General features: G+C 38.6%; 1 protein-coding gene across 6 annotated transcripts in view; it reads left to right on the forward strand.

Moving 5' to 3' along the window:
• MGAT3 (beta-1,4-mannosyl-glycoprotein 4-beta-N-acetylglucosaminyltransferase) overlaps positions 1 to 19,279 on the forward strand; it is a 49,208-nt gene that overhangs the window by 20,892 nt on the left and 9,037 nt on the right. For 3 of the 6 annotated variants that reach the window (XM_081958552.1, XM_081958550.1, XM_081958551.1), the window contains exon 2: positions 15,729 to 15,854. The exons of the other annotated variants lie outside the window; for them this stretch is intronic. The gene's annotated coding sequence lies outside the window, so the exon portion shown is untranslated. The remainder of the gene's footprint in view (positions 1 to 15,728; positions 15,855 to 19,279) is intronic. 6 annotated transcript variants of the gene reach the window in all.

A 19,279-nucleotide genomic window follows, 5' to 3' on the forward strand; every position in this document is an offset into this window, starting at 1 on the left:
ACTCTAGGTAATCCTTACACAATCACTCTTAATGTTCTGGAAGCTTCTTAGTATGGAACTCTTCTATGAATCATTTGTAGTTACTTATCATTTTCTAATTTCAATTTAATGACTGACTTCGATTTTGTCTTGTATTTGGTTGCATGTCTTCCACCTCTTCCTTTTTATTGTTTACAGTTTTGATTTTAATTATATTTACTGTGGACATTTTAAACGGGTATACATTTGTAGTGGATTTTTCTAAATCTTGGAATTTTTGGAAGCTGCATTGAGGACAACTGGACATCACAAAACTGGTTCATAAACTCTAGGGGAGTGATGTTGATAATATATAGAAGAGCTGACAAATTAGCCAAAATACGTTTAGCATGGCAGTTAATCTTGGAAATTATTTATTTTGTCTCATATGAGAAGTTTCAAAGGCCATAGACAGTACTAAAGGTCTAGTATTAGGAGTTGCAGTGCAAAAACACTGATGTTGATTAGGGCTGGGCAGCACTTTAGATTCAATTACTAAAAGGTGCTTCAGAGTGGGAGTGCAAATCTAAAACTAATCTGATCTCTTAAAGAAGCTGCCTTGTTCTGGGATTACATGCAATCCCAAGAAAAACATGGCTGCTGTAAAATGTTGCAAGCGTTACTCTAGGCTGCCTTTTGAAGAGAAAACTGCACACACATCATTGCATTTACACACAGACACACCCACACCAACTACTTAGACAGGCAGGGATGGCCTTTTTGGTTGAGTTAGCATATTATGTTTTTCAGAGTTTATGGCACAGCATATTGTATGCGAACCAGCCAATTGTGATAGCTAAACAAACCATTAGTATAATATGTGAATGCAGTCACAGAATCGCTTGAGTTGAAAGAGGTTTTAATTTCCTTCATATATAGGTTTAACAGTCAGGTTTGATATTCGAATATATACCTGTAGCAGTTAAAGAAACATTTCTTCTGTTTTTTCCCCCTACCCCTGCCTCATTCAGCTCATTCACTGTAATTTTTAAAATGTGATTAATAATAGGCCTTGAAGGTATTAGCAGTCACTCCCCCCTCCCCCCCCTAATTATAGACTTAATAACAGAGATCTTTTACAGTTGAACCAGAGTGGCAGTTGGACATCAGTCTTTCACTAAAACTGGCAATATTTTTAAAGCTCCTTACCTGGATTTTGTGCTGGTTGATGCCAGTAGGATAAAGCAGAAGGGGAAGGAAGAGAAGAGGATTGAGTTCACCCATTATGTGACACAATGGCCTAGTTCAGCCTCCCCCAATACAGCATCTGCCAGATATTTTGACTGACAATTCTCAATGTTTCCAGCCAGCAGGGCGATTAGCAGTACATACTAAGAATTATTATAGTCACATTTTATGATCTCCAGGTTTGACCTGGGAAAGGCTGTTAGAATTTTGTTATTGTGCTTAATGAATTATTGCACCATCAGAAACTCAAAAAGGGTTTTGTATCATGCAGCCTTAAAGTAGAAAAATGTTATAGAAGGAAAAACGTTAAAAGGAATTCCAGCTGCCCTTTTGTTACAATTCATGAATATTGTAGAATAGCAGAACAAGAAACTCCCTTATAGAATTAGCCTCTGTAATCCCAAACTCCACTCTCTCTTTTCTGTCTTCCCACATTAAATTGTAACTCAGCTGTTCTTCTTCCTATGCAAGAAAGCAAAATGGATGGAATCCCTGCCTGGTTACCATTTAATTTTGTCTACAACAGCAGATTCTTTTGACTGATCATCTGGCATGTAATCTAAGGTGAAGGTCTGGACTTCAGTCCAGGCAAAGGAACCTCTGCTAATATGTAATATCACGAGAACGCTGATGGTTGTATTTGTAGTGAAGAATAAATTAACTGTTTACTTCTGAGCTTCTAAGAATCTTTGCACATTAAGAGTAATTCTCAAGTAGTATTTAACTGCAATTGAAAGAATAACTTGCTCTTTTTTTGTAGCAGATTAGAAGAACAGAGGTGGTACTTTCAAAACTAGTGCTTCCGTTACAAGGAAATCTCACAACACAGTTACTATGTTTGTATGTGTGCATGTGAGAGTGATAAGACCAGAAGATAATTTCATTACATGTTATTAAAAGTTCATTAAGGATGTCTGTGTCCTTAAAAACATTGATGTGCGGGCTAATGAAAAACCTTGTATAACATGTGAAGTACGTGAAATGCTGAAAGCACACGGAATGTGCTTAAATCAGATATGCTGGTGCTTAGAACAGGTAGAGCCAATTTGAAAAGTGCCAGGAAAGCAGCAAAGCAAGCCCATTGTCAAAAAAAAGTTCAAAGCTTTTTTTAGGGCCCTAGGAACAGCACATGTGTATGTAGCAAGGCATCCAGGCCATTGCAGAGTATAAGGTGGCACCATCATGGTGTAAGGGTGACACAGACATCTTAAATGAGATCTTCCACAATGTTTTGCAAGATTCCAGGGATATAGCACCCTTACAATGAAAACTGCCTCATTCTGATGAGCAAGTGTTTAGTTTTGATGTTACCTCTGTCTGGAGGACATTGCAAAAAGTTAACATTCAGAAAGCAGGAGGCCCGGATAATATCCCTGGGGAGTTCTTAGGGAGTATGCAGATGAGCTAGCCTATGTTCCTAAACATATTTTCATTTTTTTATTGCTTCAGGCAGTGGTCCCATCATGTTTTAAGATTACTATTATTTTGCCAGTGCCTTAAAAGTCTTCCCTAGGTCTTAGTGATTATCGTCTGGTTGCACTTACGTCCATCATGATGAAACATCTTGAAAGACTGATAAAAGATTTTATTGTGTCCAACCTCCCTCAAGTATTTGACTCACTTCAGTTTGCTTACTAGGCAAATTGCACCACAGAGGATGTTATTTCCCTTGTCCTCCATCTGAACTTGGTGTACTTAGAGGAAAGAAATACTCATGTGCGAATGCTGTTTGTTGACTTTAGTCTGGCATTTAATACGATCATTCCTCAGCATTTAGTAGACAAACTGGACCTTTTAGGTTTTAAAACTTCTTTGTGCAACTGGATTCTTGACTTTCTCTCCAATAGGCCCCAGTAGGTGCGAGTTGGGATGAATGTTTCTAACACCATTTTTTTGAGCACGGGTTCTCCTCAAGACTGTCTCCTAACTCCACTGTTGTTCACTCTGTTGACCCATGACTGTTGTGCAAGGTTTGTTATCAACCATATTGTGGAGTACGTGGATGATACAACAGTGATGTCCCTTTTTTGGGATGACAGTGATGGTGCTTACAGGTAGAGGATTTAGTGGACTGGTGTAATAAGAACAGCTTGGTTCTAAAAGTAGGGAAAGCTAAAGAGATCATCACATTTGGCCAATAAAGTATTCTAGTCTATTCTATTTTAAAAAGTTAAATGAACACTGCAGGGACTTGTTGGCTAATATTCATGGGGATGACACTCATATTCTGACTTTAAAACAAACATTAACATCATTATGCTATGGATGGATGCTTATTAGAAAGTAGCCCTTACTGTGTTGGATTCATTTTTAGTCACACATAAAGTACATCTAAGTCAGTGGAACCAATTGTCTCACTGGTTTCAATGGTTCTGTTGTAAGCTTGACTACTTTAGATTCAGCTGAGTTTGTTCAATAGCGTTTGTTCTAAAAAACGATGTACAGAATTGCAGCCTTCTTTTTATTCACATGCGTGTTCAATTTTTTTTTAATTGCCACAACTGTTTGTGGAAAGTAGTCCTTGGAAACCTATATATCATATAGGGGGATATAGCATCTGAGATATGGGATGCGGTGGCTCAGTGGCAAGACGCTGACCTTGTCGATCAGAAAGGTCGGCTGTCCAACAGTTCAAATCCCTAGTGCCGCGTAACAGAGTGAGTTCATGTTACTTTTCCCAGCTTCTGCCAACCTAGCAGTTCGAAAGCATGTAAAAATGCAAGTAGAAAAATAAGAACCACCTTTGCTGGGAAGATAACAGAGTTCTGTGCTCCTTCGTCATTTAGTCATGCCGGCCACATGACCATGGAGACGTCTTCGGACAGCGCTGGTTCTTCAGCTTTGAAACAGTGATCAGCACCGCTCCCTAGAGTCAGGAATGACTAGTACATATGTCAGAGGAGAACCTTTACCTTAGTGTCTGGTTTGAGCTAAGACTTTTCAATAGCATTTCCATATTCATGGAATGCTTTCCCCAGTGAGACATAAACATTGTGGTCTTTATCAGAGCCATGTAAAAAAAGCCTACTTTAAAAAAAATTACTGATAAAGAAGATAATATTCTTCCTGTATATTCTTCCTCAAAATGCCAAATAGTTTTGGTCAAATTATTGCTCTAAATTTAGTTCATCTGCTGCTTGAAACTGTTGTGGTTCTTGTTATTGCATATCTAGCAATCCTAAGACATAAAACCAAGGGTGAAATGCTACTGGTTTTGACCGGTTCGCTAGAACTGGTAGCAAAAAATGCTAAGGTTTGCCCAAACCGGTAGTTAAAAAAAAAAGCTTTAAAAAGTGAAAAAAAAATTGGTTCCGATAATCACATGGATCAGCTGTGAGCTGTGAGCAATCGGATCTTCTTTATTTCACTTTTTAAAGCATTTTTGTCCTACCTATTCGCCCAAACCGGCTTTAAAAAGTGGAAAAAAGTTGGCCACGCTTACCCAGTCACATGACACCCCTACCAAGCCATGCCCAAAGTGGCAATTTTTTTTAGTTTTCACCACTGCATAAAACAGTAACTAAGAGAGCTATTAAGGCAATTATTGGCTAAAAATAATACTTTACAGTTGTTTCTATTTGATTGTTCTCTATTTGATTTCAAGGTACTACAATGCCAGTAAGGAACTCCCAACTTTTTTTAAAATCTTAGATCCTTTATATTTTGAATATAAATGAAGGGTGATGTAGATCATTTGTTAATTCTATAAGAAAGAATAGAGCTGATGGAGGGGGCAATGTCAATTTTTACATAGCTATCCTTCCTTTCTGCTTAACAAACTAACTATAAATACAGAGCTCTAATAATTTATCACAAATGTGGCATATTTCAAACTTCTTGCTCCTTTGAGGAATAAATCATAGTTTTAATATTAAAAGCAAACTCAGGGGAACATCGGAAAATACTATTTTTTTTCTACTGTAAAAGATTTTGTAGAGAATTAGAACTAGGAAAGTAAACTACTGATTATTAAGATGGCTAGAAAGCACGATTCTTCTTTATAGGACTTAATATTTAAAAGTGACTTTGCCTTACTTCCACAGGTTTCAAGAATAACATGTAGAAATCGATAGAAACATTTGCTTATATAGGAAAAGACCCAAACCAAACTATGCAATCAGAGATACTGTATCACTGGGTTGGGAAGTAAATCAGCTCATTGCCATTACTGATCCCAATTCCTTTTGAGCAAATGAGTTTGCCTATTCCCCAATCTTATTCCCCAATAGTAATTCCCCAATAGTAACATAGCTGATCAAAACTGAAAAAGAAATCTTTCTTATGCATTAAGTGGCAATATACTGGACTATGGGATAGACTAGTGGTGGCAAATCTTTTAGACACCGAGTGCCCAAACTGCGCACGCACACATGCCCAAACTAAAAGGTGCGTATGTGGACATCTGTGGTGGGTTGCAGACGGTATGCCCCGGTACGGGTGTACCGGAGCCTGCCCGGAGTACCGGGTACCATTCCGGTACGGTGCTCTGGAGGGCCACCCGCCCGCCTGACCACCTTACCTGTCCTTTAAGCCTTTGGCGCTTCTGTGCAGCGCATGGCGCGTACGGCGCCTGTGTGACACTCCACTGAGCAGCTGGAGTGTTGCGGAGACTTGCAGAGGCTTCGCAGGCAGGTACGCCAGTGGTGGGTTCCGGTAGGTTGGAACGGGATCTGGAACCCACCACTGGCGGACATGCACATGCATGGACATGTGCACGCACGGACATGCACGCATGTGTAGCAGAGTCCCGAAGACCAGCTGGCTGGTGAAAGGCGGGGCATCCCAACATTGGCAACACGGCAAGAGGTAAGATCTTTTTCTTTTGTGAGCTTCCGTTTCGTCGTTTGCAGGGAAACAGAAGCTCACGAAAGAAGCGCCACAGCGATCTGACCTGGGGCGACGGTGTGCATGCCAGCAGAGAGGACTCTGAGTGCCATAGGTTCACCATCACGGAGAGATAGGCCATGACATTACTAATAAATATTCCAATATCATATTGGAAGATGCTCATTAATTTGGTGATTAAAAAGCATTGGGATTGCAGTATGTTGAATTTGCAATTTAGAATGTGCAGGGATGAAAACGAAGCCCCTGTTGGCAGTTAAAGCAGTCACCTATTTACAGGAAAGATGAGGCTGTTTTAAACACCTTAGGAAGGTGTTATGTTTTTGAGTAGTCCAAAGCACATTTTTGAAATGGAATTTGAAGCAGCTTTAGAAATTTCTTAATTAGTCCTGTTCATTCTTAAATATTGAAGTCAACAGAAACTATAATAAGGTAGGAGGAGCTGAACTGGTACGTAAATTTTGAAAAATGTTTGAAATGGTCAGATGTCATGGTCCCATCAGTGTCCAGTTTGGAGGAGGAGGAGGAGTTGGAACTGAGCTCCGATGGGGCCATGACACCTGGCATGGAAGTCTCTCTCAAACATTGGGGGAGGTGGTCGACCAGACGAAGGACTGCCTGCCTTCACAACACAGGGGAGGATCAGCTGATGACAGTCTGGAGGAGTGCCATTTGTCCTGGGCCTGGACTCTGACTTGTGGACTCACTTAGCTTGGTGGACTGGAACTGGAATCCTGGACTTTGCCCTGTGAGCCCATTCCTACTCCGTGGGCTTCATTTGTACTATAGGGGCTGTTGTTTTGTGGGACTGAGAGTGGCTGCCTTCAAGGTAGCACGGGGGGTGGAGCCTTAACTGTCATTGGAGGGCCGTTTTTTATTAATTGAGAGCAATAAAGGACTCTCTAGAGGCCTGTCTGTTTTGACCACCTGGGTCAAAACATCAGGCATGAAAGGACACTGTTTATTAATTAGATTTTTATCCTGCCCTTATTACTTTATAAGTTACTCAAAGTGCCAAACATACCTAATACTCCTTGCTCCTTCTATTTTCCCCACAACAACAACCCTGTGAGGTGGAACCGGCTGAGAGAGACTGACCCAAAGTCCCCTAGAACAGTGATGGCGAACCTATGGCACGCGGAGCCATTTGTCAGGGCACGCGAGGCGCTGCTCTGTTAGCTGGCTAGCGCGCATGTGTGCGCTGGCCAGCTGAGTTCACCTTTTTAAAAGCTATTTTTCGCCTTCCCCAGCTCCAGAGGCTTTATAGGAGCCTGGGGAGGGCGAAAAGAGCCCCCCCCGCCCCCCGGAGGCCCTCCAGAGGCTTCAGGGACCGTCCGGAGGTGGTTTTAAGCGTTCTGAAGACTTCAGGGAAGCCTCCGGACGGTCCCTGAAGCCTCCGGAGGGCCTCTGGGGGGAACGGGGGAGGCTCTTTTCGCCCTCCCCAGGCTCCTATAAAGCCTCTGGAGCCTGGGGAGGGCGAAAAAAGCATGTAAAAATGGGGGGGTGTCGCACGTTGTGCGCGCATGCGCACTGGGGGGTGTCGCGCATTGCATTATGGGTGCGGCACGCCCGCACACGACCCCCCTGCGCTCCCCCCACTTGTGGCACGCAAGCCAAAAAAGGTTTGCCATCGCTGCCCTAGAAGGACTAGAACTGGTTTCTAGGCAGCACCTTAATTACTACACCAACCTAGCAAATATTGTACTGCTTGTCACACAAATCCAGACCAACTGACCTTGCTAGGAAGTTGCTAAAACATGCTTCTCCAATTGCAGGCAATAGGAAATGGTTTGAGAAGAGTGGTTTTTTTGAGTAATTTCCCCTTCCCATAAGCTTTCAGATATATAGCCTTATACTGTATATGGAACCTGTTTTTAGTGGTCCTAAGAACCTGTGTTGTTAAGTAGCAGGCTACAGGTAGTCCTTCACTTACAACAGTTCATTTACTGATGGTTCAAAGTTACGACGACATTGAAAAAGTGAATTCTGACCATTTCCCACACTTATGTCCCTTGCAGCATCTCCATGATCATGTGATCAAAATTTGGTTGCTTGGCAACTGACTCATATTTATGACGGTTGCAGTGTCCTGGGGTCATGTGATCAGCTTTTGCGACCTCCTTACAAGCAAAGTCAATGGGGAAGCCAGATTCCCTAAACAACCGTGATACTAATTTAACATGTGCAATGATTTACTTAACCAATGTGGCAAGAAAGGTTGTAAAATGGGATAAAATTCACTTAACGAATGTTTTGCTTAGCAACAGAAATGTTGGGCTCAACTTGGTTGTAAATCCAGGACTTTCTGTACAAATGTGCAGTACTTCTTTAAAAAAGAATATTCTTTCTCTGATCTTAAATGGATGCACTGATGTGTTGAATAAAAACTGTGCTGTCAGAATGATGTCTTTAATGCTTTGGTTAGGCTGTATTAATACATGAACATAATTAATCTGTTCTGGCAAGAAATCAAAAGGTATATTAAGGATTCAGTGATTTAACAGAAATGATATAATGCTGAAGCTAGCTGGTCAATAGGAGATATGGCAAGAGAAGTTGTTATTTGGTCAGAAATTTGTTTTATTTAGAGAAACAGACCTATATTCAGCTACGTGTCTACAATCTGGTGTGCATATGGATGTGTGCTCTCTTTTTAGTTCTACTGCTGTCTGCTTCAGGACCTAAATGGGAGTGTTTAAGAGTAGCATTACCTTATTAGATCAAATTCATAATATCTGAGATAGCTTTTATAAGATATTATAATATCATAATATCTTTTCTTGATCTATACATTTCATTTGCTCATTTTCTTTGAAATCGCATCACACTTAATAAGTAATACTCTAATTGAACTGAATAAACATTAGATTGTATTGATGACCTCAAAATTTGTTTGTTGAGAGGTCTAGACCTCAATAATAAAAATCAGAGTATCTGTATAATAAAAACATAACTCCCTGGGTAACTTAGCAGACATTTCCTGATCTATTAACTGTAAGGAGAAGTTTCCTTTTCCTGAATTTAATCTGTTCCTAATTTACAGTGCGGTAACAATGGATGTCCCTATAGAATTCAGTGCATCTACTTAGCTAATCAGTGAATCAGCAACCATTGTAAGATATTTTTGAAGCTTGAATTCACATTTTGAATCCACATTTTGAATTTTTGAATCCACATTTTTGTGGCTTATAACCAGTTCCTTGACTTTGCGAGGACAAGTTTATACTCAATGTGTCCTGTTTTGTTAAGTTGACATGGACTATAGTGCAAATATTTATGTAGCTCATACAGATGACTGTGCCAGTGTATTCTATATGCTTCATGAGTTACAATAACTTATTATTGAAGCCATCTTTTTTTCAATAAGTACATCTCAAATTGATAATAATCTTCCATAATTATTTTTTATTCAACATTGCTTCTAAATCACAGCAATATTTTACATACCGAAAATGTGACAAAACTAACAGATGTTGGATTTATGTTTCTAAAAAAGTGGACAAAAAATAAATAGCCAAATGTTTATTTAAATCTTAACATAAGGGAGAAGAAAAATCTAATAATACATTATATAGCCCCTAAAATAAAATAAAATGTGTTGCTTTAATAAAGTGATTTGTCTCAATACTCCACATTATCTTAAGTCTAGTTCATGAATTCCTAAAAGTTTTAAATTTAGTTAAAGATCGATGGTTTTATTTTTGATTATTTAATTACATTTGAATATTTCAACTCAAAATATTTGGTCATTTTTATTACAAATGCTTTACATAGAAAATTTCTTGACATCAGATTCCAGTCTCAGATACAATTGTCATTATGTCACCAGGAATCAGCTGTGAAACAGTGGAATCAACTGTGAAACAGTGGAAGCTGCTTTGTGATCCTTGTTTCCCGTTGGAATTCTGGCTTGATGTTTTCTAGTGTTGAACTTTTGATTCTCATGGCTGTCCATGAAATAGGAAGCAGCCTTGAGCATGATAGGTCAAAGAAATTAATCTTTTACAACACTATCCTGCCCTGCCCTGCCCTGCCCTGCCCTGCCCTGCCCTGCCCTGCCCTGCCCTTCCTTGAATCTTGATGGAAATTATTCTGTGAACTGAGTAGTTTCCCATTATATATGCAGCAATATATTTTAAAACAAAAATTCCTACTCTATTCTTTCTTTGAGTTTCATTTCCAGAATTGAAAGTTTTGAATTCATCTGGTTTGGAATGGGAATTGGGAGTGGCTTGCTGGCCATGTGACCAAGTGGGAGTGGCTTGGCAGTCATGTGACTGGGTGGGCATGGCCAACTTGTAAAATGTGGTGAAACTCACTTAACAACGCTCTTGCTTAGCAACCAAAATGTTGGCTCAGGAACTCTGGCATTGAAGTGTGCAAGTCTTAAAGCTGTCAGGTTACAAGATCCTTGCACCCCTAACCCTTTAGGAAAAAAAAACCCAGGGGTGTTCAAACTTGACAGCTTTAGGACTTGTGGACTTCAACTCCCAGAATTCCTCCTCTTGCTCTTCATCTTGATGATGTGCAGACGGGCAGGGGAGGGAGCTGGAACTGGTTCTAAACAGCAATGTAGATTTGTGGAACCTCTTCTATAGAAGAGGTTAGAACTGGCAAGAACCCACCCCTGCCGCAGATGTTCTATGATCCCATCCTAATGTTTTCAAAAAGCTCTGAGCTTTTCTTTCAATACTGCCTAGTGTACATCAGCATTTGGACCTTCTTCATAGTGCCTCAACCAACCAAGTTAGATTTTTAAGGTTGTCCATGCTTGCCTTGTCATAAAGCCATCTTTAGATTTCTGTGATATTTTGTGGAATTATGTTCTTGCAGGATCCAATATGGGTTAATCACTCCAGCATGAGTCGGAAAGCTTGGAAGACTAAACTTCTGGTCCTGGTGACCAACTCAGATTGGATCCTGTAACATTATCCTGGGCCAGGTATACTTGACTTCATTTGTGAACAGTGTTCCTCTCCACAATCCTGCACATCCTACTTGTAATGCCTTTCATGATCTGTGACTGCTTATTTGTAGGGCACGTGCCATTTATATCTCTGAGGAACTGACAACTAAGGGTGAGGGAAGTGAGTCTGTAGTTGGTTCCCATAGCAACTTGCCAGTTTTATCTTTATTGAAAGGAGATGTTGTGGAGGACTCTGGAGATAAACCTGAAGAAAGAACATAAGAATCATGATGTAAGCATCAATTTATCTCTGAGAAGGAAGAAGGAATGAAAAGAATCTCAGATAACGTTACCTTGATTTGGCTTAGTATAAGAGGGAGTAGACCCAGATATAGGGAAACAGATTTACAAAATATTCTACAAAAATAGTTCCAGTACTCCTTGTGCAGTCTATTTCCTGCAATGGCCAACCTTAAAGGCTGACACCAATAGTCACATAAGGCATGTGATGTGTAATAGTAATGGACTGCATTTTTCCAAGCTTCTTAAATGCTTTTTTAAAGTGACTGTTCTAAGGTTTATAGGTGCATTAAAACAAACAAGAGATTTGCCTGCTGAAAACTAACAAACTCATAATGCTGTAATTCACAATACATTCTTGGGGAACTTGAAAGCACCAAAAATGGGACTGCAGGCCAAAATCAGTTGTCCCCCGCAATTGGATTTATATCTGTCCCTTAGGAATGTTTCCAGATCTTAATTGGCTCTGAATTGTATAAAAGCAAGGAACGTTCAAGAACAGAAACAATTCAAACTCCTTAATTTTCCAGTGACTGAATGCAATGAAGTAGGATGCAAAATGGAAGGTCATGCTGTAATACACAATGTGCCCCTTCATTTAAACTCTAACTTGGCAGCTGGAGTGATATTAGCAAAGGGAGCATTGATGGGTTAGAAATACAGTAGTTGATTGCTGGAAGGAGGGGTACATTACTAAAGTGAAGTTCCCCTTTCCCATCTGAAGTTTGAAATAATATTTGGTAGCCACCCAAGAAATCAGAGCAGAGTCTGTACATAAGTAAACTTAAAGCCGCAAGAACAACACAAACAAAGGAGAGGAAATCATATAAATAAAGACAGAGGGAATATCTTGATGAGCTTTAGTGATCAGGAGGTTCCGCTATTAACAGTATTCAAAAATAGCCTAGATATGATTCATAATATTTAACAGTTGTAGACCCTCAACAAGCTAATCTCTAAAGAGATTTAATCTCTTCATTTAGGGGTAAGATTCAGGGGTGCTGAGGATGCATTAGAATAATCATGAAAAAGCATGGAGGAGAATGAAGGGTAGAGAAACAAAAGAAAAAAGGAGGTAGGCTTGCCCTTTTTTAATACTTAAGATGGCCCTAAGTAAAACAATGGAAAAGAAGACTTTTTTTCTTTTTAAAGCTACAGTAAGAAAACTAAAATGGAACAAAATCTAAGAAAAAAACACACATGTAAAATATGGTCACAGTGTTGAAGAAATATGGATTGAATTCAAAACTGAGTGGCCAATATGAAAGAAGTACCACGCCGTGGTTTTGTCCAACAATGCTGAACGGATATTGCATTGTAAAACAAATGTATGAAGGAATGGGTGGCTTGATTGAGAAAATCATGGTTGAGAGATGAAAAATTTAAAACACAAAAGGCATGGCCTGAAGCTAAATTTGGATATGGCAGAAATGAGGTTGATTCGCAAGGAAAAAAAGGTATGCAGAGGTATAGTAAAAAGAAGATTTAGTAATGTTTTTTTCATGGATGACCTCCAACGTGGGACTGTTTCACTTTTTGGTATCTATTCATGAATAGGAAGACAGATAATATTTAAATCAGTGTTTCTCAAACTTGGCGACTTTAAGTCCTGTGGACTTCAACTCCCAGAATTCCCCAGCCAGCTATGCTGGCTGGGGGATTCTGGGAGTTGAAGTCCACAGGACTTAAAGTTGCCAAGTTTGAGAAACACTGATTTAAATAGACTAAGTAGAAGGGGAAATAAAAAACATGCTTGACTTTATCAGATTTTATTCTGCTCTTTGAACTCATCAGATTGTGTTTAATCTTCCATAGTTCAGAAAGATGCGAGGAAAGATTTCCTTAGTTTAGTATTGTAACTGTTCTCAACTCTGGCAACTTTTAAGATGCATGGGCTTCAATTCCCACAATTTTCTAATCAACATGGCTGCCTGGGGAATTCTTGGAGTTGAAGTCCATTCATCTTAAAGTTATCAAGGTTGAGAAACACTAATGCAGAGAAACTGTAATCTCAGTTCTCGCAATGAAGAGCTATTATGCAGAAAATGGAGCAACGTCTTTATTATTCAAAGACAGATAAGGATGAAGAATCTAAAATTTCAGGGAAATAGTTTATGTTAACAGTTGTAATAATGTCACAGGCTGTTTTGGGAAATGATAGGTTTTCTGAGATATTTAAGCAGAGGCTGGACAATCATAATTTGTTGATTCTGTAGTTAAGGAATATATGGCTGTTCTATGCATTTATGTTGAAAGCTTCATTGTTATAACAATTATTTTAACAATTGGCCCCATCTTTTTAATGAAACACTAGAGATGTGTTATGTTCCTTCTTGCTTTAAATGCTCCACCATCATCCTGAGTCCTAAGAAATCCATCAGAGATCTGAATGACTACAAGCCAATTGCTCTGACATCTGTAGTTATGAAGACTTTTGAGAGGTTAGTGCTGACCCACCTGAAAGTCATCATGGACCTGCTGTTGGACCCCTTGCAGTTTGCCTACTGAACAAGTAAATCGGCAGATGATGCTGTCAATATGACATTGCATTACATTTTACAATACAATACAATACAATAGTAGAGTTGGAAGGGACCTTGGAGGTCTTCTAGTCCAACCCCCTGCCTAGGCAGGAAACCCTATACCGTTCCAGACAGATGGCTATCCAACATCTTCTTAAAGACTTCCAGTGTATCTTCTTAAAGACTTCCATTTTACAACATCTTGAATCCCTGGGGAACTATGCAGAAGTGGTGTTCAGCCGGGTTGGGCGAACTGGTAGTGGCGGCTGAGGGAGGCTCTGCCCACCTGCCCTGACATAATTCACGACCTTCTGTGCATGCGCAGAAGGAGGGGCGCATGTTCAGATGTGGCGCATGTGAATGAACTACGCGTGCTCACACACTCACATTTGTGAACTGGTAGGTCCTTTTTGTGGACTTTAGCTCAGTGTTCAATACTATCATTCCAGAAATTCCTCACTCTAAACTGATCCAGCTCACTGTGCCTATTCATACCTGTAGGTGAATGATCAGCTTTTGACAGATAGGAAGCAACAGGTGAGGCTAGGGAAAATTATATCCAGTAACCAGCAATTAGCACAGGTGCTCCTCAGAGCTGTCTGCTCTCTCTGTTGCTCTTCTCTCTCTATACCAATGAATGTACTTCAAGGGAACCCATGGTTAAAGTTCTAGAATTTGGAGATAATACAATGATAGTTGGCCTTATTTGAGAGACAGTGATGAATCTGCTTATAGATGGGAGGTTGAACAACTGGCCCTGTGGTGCAGCTGTAACAATGTGGAACTGGAGATGCTTAAAACTGTAGAGATGAGAGTAGATTTTAGGAGGAGTCCTTCTATTTTACTTCCTCTTACTATATTCGGCAACACAGTATCAGCAGCAGAGGCCTTCAAGTTTTGGAGTTCTATAATCTCCCAGGACTTCAAATGGATGCTTAATATTTGTTTGCTTATAAAATTTATTGGCTGCCCATCTTATCATAGAGTAATTTAAAAAATGATAGATAGATAGATAGATAGATAGATAGATAGATAGATAGATAGATAGATAGATAGGTAGGTAGGTAGGTAGGTAGGTAGGTAGGTAGGTAGGTAGGTAGGTAGGTAGGTAGATAGATAGATAGATAGATAGATAGATAGATAGATAGATAGATAGATAGATAGATAGATAGATAGATAGATAAAGAAAACATAAATTATAAAACACTCTAATGCAATTAAGATAGGGGCAGGGTTGGGGAAGGTGCGATCTGTTAATTGATCAACCACCTCCATTGTGATGCTCTCTCACTGGGGCCCCAAGCTAACTGGCAGGGCCAGGTCTTCAGGCTCTAATGAAAGACCAGGATAGTTCTTTCCAGGGGGCAGGTGCAACAGCAGAAGATGCCTATCTCCTGGACCCTGACAACTGGAATAATTGGGCTGATGGGACCATGCCTTCTCTATTGGCATGGGTGGTACAGGTCAATAGAAGTGGGATGATTAATATTAGAACCATCATTAAGCAGTCACAACAAAGAATGTTCCCCCTGAGTCAACTTAGGAAATTCAGACTCCCCCAGGAAGTATCCTGGAGTCCCGTTATTTGTACTTCTATAACTGTCTGGTTTGGTACAGCAACCAAATAGGACAGGGGCCGACTCCAATAGATAGTCAAGGCTACAGAAAGGATAATTGCAACCAGCTTGCTTTCCGCAGAAATCCTGTATATTGTGTGGGTCAGAAGGAGGGCTGGGAATATATCTGCATACCTCTCACATCACTCGTAAACTGTTTCAACTCCTTTCCATGGGATGGCGCTATAGGGCTTTGCATGCCAAAACAACTAAACACAGGGGTAGTTTTTTCCCCATTGTGCCATCACTGCTAAATTCTCACAGTTCAGTCTAATGTGTATTTATATTAACTGATACAGGGTGGTGTTGTATTATTTATCCTTTCTATTATAGAGCCCTGGTGGCGCAGTGGTCGGAATGCAGTACTGCAGGCTACTTCTGCTGATCACCGGCTGCCAGCATTTTGGCAGATCGAATCTCACCAGGCTCAGGGTTGACTCAGCCTTCCATCCTTCTGAGGTCGGTAAAATGAGGACCCAGATTGTTGGGGGCAAAATGCTGACTCTGTAAACTGCTTAGAGAGGGATGTAAAGCACTGTGAAGCAGTATATAAGTCTAAGTGCTATTGCTGTTATTGTATTTATTTTCCCCCTTTATTGTTTTTTTTTACTGTTTTTCTCTCTATTGCTCTGCGGGTATACTGAGTCTTTCTGTACTGGATACAAATTCCTTGTAGGTTCAATCACCCCTGGTCAAATAAAGTATCCAACCCAACCCAACCCAACCCAATCCAATTGTTTAAATTGCTTTCATTTTTAACAATGAAAAGCTTTAATTGTTTCTAGTATATTTTTTACTTTTTATTATATTGTAGGGTGCCCAGAGTCATTGTATCAGTGAGATGGGAGGCATATAATTTTAATAAATAAAAAATAAAAATAAAGCTGGATTCTAAACAGCAATGAGGAGAACCAACTAAATTTGATTTAATTTATTTTAAGTTCAAATCGAATTAAACATACTTTAATTTGGTAGAATCCTGGAAAATTAAATATGTAGCAACTTTGGAGGAAAGATGGACTATTTATCCTGCTTTAGTTGGATTCTATCTTGTAGATTCTTTAATGAGCAAGTAGCTAGACTAGATGATGATCTCCAATGTATATTCCAAGCATTGAATTATATGATACAAAAGTTCACCTCTTATCTGCTTATCTTTTTTCAGTAGCATTGTAACTTCAGTCACTAAACAAATTGTATTTTTGTATTGTTTGTATAACTGTTCCTGTATCTTTATTGCATTTGCGGAGGATAGTGAAGTTTTAGAAGATGGAATAGAGAGTAATATGAAATTCAAGGTATTTTTTTTGTCAGTCTGCCCATTAGCAATAATTAATTTCAGCAAGGATTAATTCTAAAATGTTGCACTTCCATTTTTTAGAGCACAGTAATGGGCTGGCTCAATCATCTCTTGAGTCAAAATTATACATCAGAAAATAGAAAAGGTTGTCTCCACCCCTTTCTTGATTTTTTTTACCACTTTTTGATAGCATGAATTTTATTCACAATGTATTACTTTGCTTTCTATTTTTCTGCTGGATAATAGTCAGATGTGAGAAGTACATATAGTAGTGGTGATGTCAGTTCTTCAACTGCTATAAAAATGCATTAAAAGAAGGAGAAATAAAATGACAGCTTAAAGTCTTCTGCATCGAAGAAATACAGTATATTTTTCCCAAGTGGCGAAGTACTAGCCCTAATCATAATGCATGATAGGATCCAAAGAATTGACAAATTTAAATTGTTGTCTTAGATGCATGAACCACTGGAAGATGATTTCCTCCATGGAACATTAATTTCCTCTATTTCTGCCTCTGTAAGTGTATTTAGTACTTTTAGGAGGGCAATATATTTCTCAATGCATCTCACATGGAAGATACAGCTGAAAGATACAAAAAGAATTCACAAGCATCCTTAAAAGCATGAACCCATCCTTCACTTAGTGAATAAAGGATGCTGGGAAGTAATTGTAACAGAAGTGTCCTGCATTTTCATGAATGAATACCACCCATGATTCTGATAAAATACCTAAATCCCTCTCTGCCCCTCTGTATGTGTGTGTATATGTATGTAGCTAGGTATGTATGTAGCCTCTTGTTTTTGGGGAAACACGGTATTTGTGTGTGTGTGTGTGTGTGTGTGTGTGTGTGTAAGTGCCTATATATGTATTAGATTATCCTGCACTATTAAGCAGATATGCATATTGCACAATATTCCTCGTAAGATATTTTCTATATTATTTCATTGGGAAATTCATAAAGATATATATTGTGTTTTCTTGCTGATGCTAGATGACATTAGTTCTGGAATGGAATTTCTAGTTAGAAATATAATAGCTGAGTAAAAATATTAAAGTTTCAATATTTTATGGTTAATTCATCTAACTTGAATTTGGGAATTTTCTAAAGTTATCTAAACCATTTTTGAGGTTTCAGTCTGTCTTAGCTGCATAACGAAGCATGGAAATTAAATCCCAAAAGGTGCTTTTTCTTTTTCCATTTTTTTTAATTTTTTGAATAAAAACAAACAAAAGCATCCTCCATTACAAATTGTAGAAAGTGTGTCAATTGGTTACAAAGAGCTTTTGTGCATCCCTTCCACAGTCATCACCTCTGATTTATATCAAATTATCTATTTTACATCACATATATTTATATATATATTGTTATCAGCACATCCTTCATATGACTATAGTTGTTTTAACGTCCCCTTATAACAAACATTCCAAAATTTAAAACAAAACCACATAGTGGCATTCCCTTATCATCCAACCACATTATACCTTTATAACACATTCAAAATAAAAATTAATTATGTTTAATAACAAAAATTTTAAACCTCTTTTCTTAATCATTGTTTAGAATTTATATCCAATTTCCCTTTTATCCTATCAATACAAATTATTACATTATTATCATTATCAGTCATTTATTTAACAATAGTTTGACTAAGTTTAACTTACTTTTTCCCCTTTTTTCACCATTTAAATTTTTTACCAAATTTCCTCTTATCAAACCAATACATATATACATTATCATTATCAATTATTTTTCTAAAATTTAACGTGTTTTATTATTAATTTTCATATCTCAACCTATATCTTTCCAGTAATAGTGTAGTCCTATTTCTTTTGCCATTTGTGGAATTGGTCTTCTGGTTATTTCCTTAATCAAATTTGTTTGGACTTCTCTTTGCATCTTGTTGCTTATTACATATCTTGTAAAATCTTGAAACCCTCCATCAGCTTCCTTAATCAGTTTATCTTTGGTTATCAGTAGTGTTTTTTTCAAAATTTCTCTCCTTAAGTCCACCAATTCTTCTCTTTTTTCTTCTTCTATATCTTGAAATCTGTAGTAAAGCACTTTTCCATCTATCTTCCCTTTCCTCTTTCCATCTCCAACCACACTCAGTTCACTGTCAATATCCACGGTTATCTTGCCTCTTTGTTCATTTTCCCCCTGGATTTTTAGGACCTCAGCCTCCACTTTTTCCATTTGCTGAATATCTTATATTTGCTGAGTATCTTCCATTTTTCCATCAGGTTTTGCCACATTAAAGTTTATATTTTCAATATTTTCCAATCTCTTCTCAATTCTCTCTGTTGTTTCTAATGATTTTTGAATTCCAGACATAATCTGTTGTAATGTTATTGTTTCTTTTTGGAGTCGTGTCATCCTTCCAATTAATAAACACTGCCACTCTAGTTTAAAAACAAATCTTTGTTATCACTTCTTTCCAGCTAGCAACAAGCATCCAGAGAGCACCTGCGTAAACAATCCATGCTCTTCTTTATAAACAAGCTGAAGCCTTTGAAGTGCAGGGTCAAAATGATCAAAGGGAAAAAAGAAAAAGCAATGTTTCCAGGTCTAACCTCCAATCTCCAA

This window comes from Natrix helvetica (genome assembly GCF_964273705.1).
Source record: "Natrix helvetica genome assembly, chromosome: 6".
NCBI classification, from domain to species: Eukaryota; Metazoa; Chordata; class Lepidosauria; order Squamata; family Natricidae; genus Natrix; species Natrix helvetica.